The sequence below is a fragment of the Patella vulgata genome, chromosome 6 (genome assembly GCF_932274485.2).
Source record: "Patella vulgata chromosome 6, xgPatVulg1.2, whole genome shotgun sequence".
Taxonomy (NCBI): domain Eukaryota; kingdom Metazoa; phylum Mollusca; class Gastropoda; family Patellidae; genus Patella; species Patella vulgata.
This window is the reverse complement of record NC_065884.2, coordinates 43998246-44007736: the sequence shown is the minus strand read 5'-3', so window position 1 is coordinate 44007736 and position 9491 is coordinate 43998246. Positions and strand designations below refer to the sequence as shown.

The window sequence follows — 9491 nt, the reverse complement described above, 5'->3', positions numbered from 1 at the left end:
TAGACGCTAGAGATTGTCATTCAATTGAGACTTCTCCGGTATTTCGCCGAACATAACTCAGTAAAAACAGAAACGATTGAATGTAAGTCCATTTATATACATTCATGTTACATTATTATATGCGTTGTGACCAATTTGTGTCAATTTCGAGGTTCCAAATATTAGCCATTTAGCTCCTTTAATGTAAATCTGTTGGCTTTTCAGGTAGAAATCTGGAACAAGCTTTATTTTGTAGATTTTGATGTTTGATAACAAAAAACAATGTTGACATTTTTTCTGAGTAGGTCTACATAGTATGGGACGCCATTATTTGAAAGATAGCCATTTTGCGGTAATATTCCAACTTATATTTTGTTTTCAACTTATTTATAATGTTATGGATATATCAATAATTGATTTTCCACCGTATTAGTATTTACAAGGGTCATGACTATATTTCAGATTGTTTTTCATCACTTCATGAACATATTTCCAAGATGGTGGCCATTTTTGGTGGGAAAAATCGGACAATGTGAAGATTTTGATTAAGTAGTGGTGTTTGGTGTCAATATACATGTTTTGGGGGTCGCAGATTCCATTTCTGACATTTGTAACCTTGCAAATGATAACATGTTCACATACTTAGCATATTGCCAAGATGGCGGCCATATTTGGCGGAAAAATGGAGCGATGTGCAGATTTTGATTAAGAAGTAGTGTTTGGTGTCAATATATGTTTACGGGGGCGCAGATTCCCTTTCTGAAATTTACAATCATGTAAAATGATCTCATGTTCACATATTTAGCAAATTTCCAACATTGCTGCCACTTGTGTAGGAAAAATCGGATGATGTACTGATTTTGATAAATAGTGTTTTTAGTGTCAATATATATGTTTTCGTGGCGAAGATTCGATTTCTGCCATATACAACTGTGTAAAATGATCGTATATTCATCAATTTAGCATATTTCCAAGATGGCTGAACATTTTCTAAACATGAGCTCCATGGAAAATGCATCACTTATTTTTTCGTATAACAAAATGATCCTGTAAACATATCTTATTTATTTTGCTTCTTATTGTGAACAATATTCAAATGGGAACACATCAATAACAACACATTTGTACACTTATGGATGTTTAATCTGTAATCAACGGTACAAAGTCAGAGGGATCAAAACCAAAAGTACGACACAGATGTCAGTAGCGCGGGTGTCCTCCACAGGCTCTTATGCACGCTGTGCAGCGACATCGCATGGAATTTACCAATGTTTGAACGATACAGACGGCGTCCAATCTTATCCCAGACATGTTCTATCGGCCAGTCCAAGACATTGATTTCGTTAGCAGCCAGGTAGTCCATACTAAAACGGGCGGTATGCGGACGTGCATTATCCTGTTGGAAGTGCTGAAGTTGTGGGTGCGCTCGAAACATCGGAACAACAATTGGTTGCAAGACATCATCACGGTAGGCTACAGCATCAACGCGACCCCTGCAAATGTGTAGGGCGGTCCGGTGATGAAATGTGAAGCCTCCCCACACCATTACACTTCCCCCACCCCATCGATTCGTTTCGAAGACGCAGTAGTCTGCAAGACGTTCCCCAAGACGTCTCCACACACGTTGACGGCCATCAGCGTGATAAAGATGAAAGCGACTCTCATCACTGAAGAGCACACTTTGCCAGTCTACTCTTCTCCATGTCTGGTGTCCTTGAGCCCATATCAAACGCCGCTGACGGTGATGATCCCTGAGGATAGCTCCAACATAAGGTCGTCATGCACGGAGTCCTACTTCACTTAGACGACGTCTTACGGTGTTGGCACTTACTGGTCCTTGTTTTCCGACGACTGCTGCACCTGTTCGAATCGCTGGTTGGAATCTGTCACGCAGATGAGTGACCCGGATGTAGCTGTCTTGAGCCTGGGTTGTAACGCGTTGTGGACCAGGACGTTGACGGTCACGTGTTGATCCAGTAACTCGAACACGTTCCACCAACCTTAAAATAGTGGACTGATGACAATTGAAGTGTCTGGCAATAGCACATGTAGACATGCCAGCCCGGACATTCCCATGGCTTCATTCCGTTGATTTTCAGTATGTCTCGGCATCTCTAGCTCGATTCCTTCACACGTCCAACAACAAATTACGACAGATTGACGTTTCACAGTTCATGTACTGCACATTAAAATGAAATGAAATGAAATGAAATGAAATGGGATTTAACGTCTTACTGTTCTGCTCCTATACTGGGCTACTGAAGACGGGCATACGCCATACAATGTGCTATGAGGGAAATTTTGCCCGGGCAGCGGCACTATAATTGCCTACTCTTATATCGAATTCCAACTGCCAAGGGATCTTTTACGTGCATTCCAATCTATTTTTCGTATCATCTGAAGGACTAGACAGCTGTCCTTGCCAGGCCCTCCGTTCTGCACCACTGACAAGGGGAAACCCCGTCGGAAAATCCCGATGAACTGTCTCGGCCAATGCAGGGATCGAACACCCGACCTCCAGGCTAGCGAGCCACCTAGCCACCGTGGCTCCCGTACTGCACATTAATTTGAAAACATGCTTTTAAAGGGCTCACACACAATGCTGCACGTGAATATTGGGTTTTTCATGTGCATCTCGTGCAATTTTTTTTGTGCACACTGGCCGATATTTTTTGCGTTTGGGAGCATTGTGTGAAACAATAGTTCATAGTATTGCATAATACAAAACCACCTAGTAATAAAATATTTGGGGAATAAAATGATGCGTTTTGTTTGGCGCTCAGTATATAATAAATTATTTACTTGTCGTTGTTATTTACAGATTTCTGAGTCCAATTCTGCTATGTATTATATATATAGTCTATTAGCTTGCAGCACATTCCTGAAGGCCGGCACCGAGTCGTACCATTTGGTATATTATCCAACGATGAAAATTCCTCATCCGAGATGCCCACTGAGCTGATATCGATTTTCCTGGCATGGTGGCAAAGGGAGCATAACGGCAGTGTGGGACTTGCGCAAATAAGCGTGGCAAGAAATTGACACACGTCCATCATGCTCCTGTCAAAACCACACCAAGCGCTTACTACGCCTAGTGCACTCCAGTCAAGATCTTACTATACGTTGATGGCCAGGCTTTTATGGAAGGGTATCGCTGCCAATATTAAATGCTCTGCGACAATGTCGTTTCCATTGATTATATGTAAAAAGTACAATGTACAAAGTCCTAATACCGATATTGATAAAGTCAAAATACATCTAAGGCAAGAGTTAAATGTAAAACGTCAAATGTTAAAGGAGCTAAATCGCTAACATTTGGGACCTAGAAATTGACAAAAGTGGGTCGCAACGCATATAATACTGTAATATGAATGTATATAAACTGATTTACATTCAATGGTTTCCGTTTTTACTCCAATTTCAAATCAGTTATGTTCGGCGAAATAAGCCAGCAGTCTCAATCGAGTGCAAATTTCTAGCGCCTGGTTATTCCAGTCTACATACGCCGTTCGATTTGATCATAGAACTAGAATACTAACGGGAACGCCCACCGTGTGACGTCACTACCTTATGTGACGGCGGGCCTCTGACGCTGATATCGGGCACAGCTTACTTCCGGTTTCTGCTCGCACTAACAAAATGCCTGGCGCGAATTGTGTTTTGTTCGGATGTTCCGCCTGCAATAAAAGAAATCGGGGTTGATCATTATATCGCTTACCCAAAAACAACATAGAGTGGAGAGAGAATCATTACGTATCATACAGTCTACCAGATCAGACCCGATAAATGACAAGACCTTGACAATATGTTCAAGACACGTTGAGCCGGATTATTTCGTTGAAAAAGTAAGTGAAAACTCAAATCAAAAGAAATTAATTATGTAGATTCTAGTTGGCAGTCCACCCTGACAACCTACAATGAAGTTAAGTTAAACCCATACTAGCTGAATGTCTGTATTTTCATGTTTGCCCGTTAGATTTTACCCTTTCTCTCATCAAAGTTGTATGCATATAGGTTTGTTTACATTAGTGCCGTAGCTAGGCCTAGTCTACTTGCAATTTGTTATGAAATTGACGAATACTACACCCGATGAGTGTGTGACAGCATGACGATTCTCTCTCAACAATCTTCTTTTACTTTAATTTTATGAATTACTAATTATTATTTTTTTTTAAAGGTCAAAGTTTTAACTGAGCAGCTCCATAAAAATTAAAATTGTATATTTATTTATGACTGACCTTGACCTGTCAAATCCTTTTACTTTTAAATTCCGAAATAATCTTGTTCCCGGTATGAATAATCAACAAGCATGGAAAAAAAATTAATTATATCTGAACCTTTTGTTTTGTATGTAGGAACCTTTTTATTTTGATTTTATGAATATTTCAGATGTTTACAAAAATTCTGGGTCCACATATCGAAGATTAAAAGAAGGGTTAGGGAGACTATCAACCTTAATTCTTCTACAGAAAAGCGTAACAACAAAGAAATTGAATCCAAGGAAGTCACCGGTAACTTAAATTTCTGTTAACTTAATTATGAATATGAACATTCGATGTTTCCTTATAAAAGATCAGTATATGAACATTTAATTCATCAATATTAAACAGACATTATGCAAGAGCTAAATCTGTCAATTGCAGGTCTTTCTTTAGGCCTGGAATGTTATCTAAATTATTAATTAGACATTAATTAACTTATCCAGACCATAATCAACGCTCGATGGCATCGCTAGCCTGTGATATATACTGAATTAGAGCCCAGTCTGCTACTTCTGATTAAATCAAAAAATCGATAATCGAGACCATGGGTTTTTTTTATCGTACCGACTATAGTAATGCTGATCGAGGCTAGGCCCAAAATTTAATCATTAAATACTTGGTTCAGGGTGGATGAATTTGACTGAAATTTTCAGCAAATTCCCTTTACATTATCTATTTTTTAACTATTATAATGAGAACTGCTAGCTCTTTCTGTAATCTCCCATAATTTTATTTATAAATACTTGTATGAATATCCGATTCTTCTTTATATTTACTTTTGTAATTTTTTCGATTTTATTCAGAAACCGAGAAAATTATGAATACATGTATCAGAATCCAATTCTTCTTGTTTTAATTGAATTTTATGAATTTGTCTATTTTATTCAGAGTCCAAGGAAAACCGAGGAAACTCAATGTTTACATATGAACGAAGTAACCTTTCAGATGTTGCAGAAATCATTTTTATGTCAAATGTCTGCTTTGTGGCTATGTCAGTCTTCAAGTGATTATATCTATCTGTTTAAAACTGAAGATAAAAGTGTAACATACCATTTAACCATTGACAAGGACTTGAATTGTGAAGTACAATATAATAATTTTTGTTTCCTGTTCAAATTAAAGTTACATCTATAGATTTACTTATAAGAACTGTTGAGAATATGAAGATATGTGGGGGCATAACATCAAAACATTTACAGTCTTATTCTCAATGTCAGACTACAACTGTAAGATATATCAGACAGGTTGATATTTTCATGAACACAAATAAGTCAACATAGAAATTACGAAAGCTGTGTACTTGCTTCTGTATGTAATAGTTTTGTTGAGGACACTCAAAAAGAAATTTGTTTAAGTTGTCGACAGATTAACAGAGATTTACAGAGAAAGTAAATAGTAATAATAATAGTTTATTTCACATATATGGCTACATAGCACATTGCATATTCAGATTTTGATTGACAATATATAATTCAAAGAATCAATATTTACATACTTGTAAATGTAATTTACAATTCAAAAATAGCTTAGCAATAATATATAGTTGCCATATAAACGAGCAAACAGTGATATAATATAATCATGTGGTATGAATTTGATTAAAATGTAGATTTCACTCCATTTTGATTTATTTCTTCCAACTAACTCGACTCCACATAGATTTGAGGTCAAATGAGAAGTTATAGAGTTAAACTGTGATCAGTGATGTCAGGTATTTTATTTACAGCACTTTGCTGCAAGCATTTCACACAATGAAAGTAACAAAAACACAGATTATACAGATAATTTCATACAACAAAATAGAAAGTGTATAATTAAACTAAACATTTCCTGGCTCTATTGGAATTAATATCAATATTGGAAGTATAAAAATATAAATGTGATTGAATCTAGGATTAAATCTAGAACTTAATCAGCAGTGTTCTACAGATTTTGTATTTCTTGTTATTACTGTATTGTAGTTAATAAGTAATGAAAAGAAAACAAGGCCCCAAGTTCACAAAGCATTCTCAGTCTTAAGTTAAGGTTTTACTCAAAATTGTTTGTCTTATTTTAACTCAAATATAGCACTTTACTAACTATTGTTGTTTTAATGTAAATATATCAATAAGAAACTGTGCAAAGTTTTGTGTTTCTGGATCAAAGATATTTCTCAAAAACAGTGATTGAAGGTTGAGCAAATTCTTAAGTCTGGGAATGCTTTGTGAACTTGGGGCCAGGTTGATAATAGTAAACAAAATATATCGAGACGCAATGAAATAGCACCTCTGAGATGACGTGGCATAACTTTGCACCTTCCACAAAACCTAGCTTTTTAAAAGCTGCATTATATACCCCACGTGTGTACCAGAAAAATCAACATACTGATTCTGTTGGGTTTAATTTTTTTGATTGAGAATTGTTCGGGGTGCGTTTACGCAATCTTCAAAACATTCTCACATGTTATCATCGTAATATGATGTTGTTACATCCTTAATTGCAAGATTAAAGCAAATCTTTAAAACAAAATTGAGCTGAAAAGTACTAAGTAGGGCGTTAAACCTGGATTCATTTCAAACAAGATTTACATTCATCCATTTATAAAAGTGATGTATTATTTTTATTGCATCTCAGTATAAAATATTAACAATGATAACAAAATTTATATAAATTTTATACAGGTGCACAACTTGTAATGTGTGAGCTTTATAAATGTATTAAATTATTCTTAAATATACATTATGTAAGATTTTGATAAAGAGCTAGCCATTCTTGCTATAATAGTTCGAAGATAAAAAATGTAAAATGACTAATTTGAAAATTTCATTCAAATTACTCTATTGCGAGCGAAGATATTAGCCTTTGAAGGCTATTTTAGAATATTTCAATTAATTGATGATACAAATTTCATCTTAACACACCTTATATAAACAATTCAACATAATGCTTTGAAACGTCTAACGTAAACCTTTTCAAATGAAACTTCGATTTAAAAATATTTTCGAACCCTCTGGACAAGTAAAATAGGATGTAATGGATAATTTACACAACAGGTGGGACACTTAAACATCTAGTACTTAGATAGAGATATTATTTATTTTCTGGAGCTTTCAAGCCAGCAAGAGTGTTATTGTCCCTTTAAAGTAAATATTATACAAAATAAAAGAAACTGTTCCAAAGCAATTTGGGATCACGTGGCTAAGTGGGTAAGACGCTGGCTCGCTAGCCTGGAGGTCGGGTGTTCGATCCCTGCATTGGCCGAGATTTTCCGGCGTGGTTCCCCCTTTTCAGTGATGCAGTACTGAGGGCCTGACAAGGACAGCTGTCTAATCCTTCGGATGATACGAAAACCCGAGGTCACCTGTATACATTGGAATGCACGTAAAAGATCCCGTGGCAGTTGGAATTCGATATAAGAATAGGTGATAGAGCCGCTGCCCGGGCAAAATTTCCCTTAAATCACACCTTATGGCGTATGCCCGTCTTCATTAGCCCAGCATAGGAGCAGAACAGTAGGACGTTAAACCCCATTTCATTTCATTTCCAAAGCAATTTGATCGTTTGAGAAGAAAAAAAATATATAGACATGGTCGAGACTATAATGAGTTTCATAACTTGCCCATTTGCTACGAACACTATGTGACTATATGCATGTATGTTGTATATGTAGAAAACTTACGGATGCTACTGGAACGACAGGTTGAGATGTCTCAAACAAATCTTTAGCAAAGAAAAGCTGTAGTAAAGAATACACATTTTTTTTTTTATAAACAATATTTTTATTCAAGATGTCTGAATGGGATTGGGGAACAGGCTTAGCCTATGTAAAACCCCTTGTTATAAACAAGAAAAGGGCACTGGGAAACCAGCCAAAACTGGCACGGACATGCCAAAGGCTAACAACAATATACACAAAACAATAAATAAAAAAAATAAAATGTGAATGTCATCATAATTTATTAATAATAATTTTATAATATGTAGTAGAAAATGATACACAAACGTGTGTTCGGATAATTTAATGTCCGAAAATAAATGGTTTATACTCCCGATGGTATGTTATATAACTAATTTAAAAAAAACTCATTAAAATTATGAATAACTTACATCTATTACACCGTCAAGTTCTTGAAATTCCAGGACGTCTAACGCTTCTGCCATGTTGACATACGGCCGGAAGTTACTTGTGCCTTATTGACTTCGCGCATGCGATGTACAACATAATTATGTCATCACCGTTATACGTCACCGAGTGGGCGTTCCCGTTAGTGTTCTAGTTCTATGATTTGATGCAATGTGTCTAGCCTCGTCCCTCGAGTCTCTTTTTACAACTGGGGCTGAAGCCACTGATCTCTATAAGTAGAGATCAGTGGCTGAAGCGCATTATGGTACACGATTCGTGTACCAATGGTAAAATGTTTATTTTGTCTTAAATATCGGATATCAAAAGCCCATCTTATTCCGGTAAGATCACAACATCAAGGTTGATTTAATTTGACAAATAAATCGTGTTTTCAATGTTGAAGATTTTGGATGATATTGAGTTAGAGACTTAGCTACTTTAAGTGTTAAATGACAAATGTTTTGTGAGAAAATGCTTTTTTTGACGTGTCTACATTTTACATTTCTCTCATACATTTTACATTTGCGCTCTGAAACATCCCATTTGTCATTCACGCTTTCTACATAGCAACTTTCGCACAGCATCAACTTGCATATGCATATGTAGGATATCACGTGACTTATTAACATATACGGAAACCTGGCACACTATAAGCCAGAACAAGGATATTCACGACACTATAACAGGAAATCAGCCTAGCACACAATAAAAATTTACTCACCTTGACACCTTGGATGGCACTTTATGATGATTACGGGGGGGGGGGGGGCTGTGCAATGTCCAAATACGAAATTTCAGGTATAATGTTACATATTAGTGAAAATCACATTCATTTCTGTTTGTAAATATGTAAATAGTTTTCTGGTACAAAAGTATTTTCATAATTTAAATAAAATAAATATCACACTACATGTATTAAAGGGGTATTCAAGTAAAAATACTGGTCTAAATACGAAATTCCAGATATCATGTTAAGTATAACTGATTGCTCTTTTCAAATATGCAAATAATTTTCTGGCACAAAGAACAGAAGATAATCTATTTTGCGCTTCTTATAATTTCTGAAGAAAACGCTATATTAAAAGTTAAATAATCAATTTGGGTGCAATATAGTGATGACGATATCGCTGAAAGTGTGATATTTTCCA

General features: G+C 36.0%; 2 long non-coding RNA genes across 2 annotated transcripts; one reads left to right on the top strand and one right to left on the bottom strand.

Annotated features, from left to right (window-relative positions):
- Positions 1-3511: 3511 nt before the first annotated feature.
- LOC126818553 (uncharacterized) lies at positions 3512-8482 on the bottom strand. The gene is made up of 3 exons (XR_007679277.2): positions 8328-8482; positions 7900-7956; positions 3512-3656 (listed from the first exon to the last, which is right to left on the bottom strand). It is a non-coding gene; the product is annotated as an uncharacterized LOC126818553 (long non-coding RNA).
- On the top strand, positions 3648-7029 carry LOC126818548 (uncharacterized). The gene is made up of 3 exons (XR_007679271.2): positions 3648-3824; positions 4369-4490; positions 5130-7029. It is a non-coding gene; the product is annotated as an uncharacterized LOC126818548 (long non-coding RNA).
- Positions 8483-9491: the final 1009 nt, after the last annotated feature.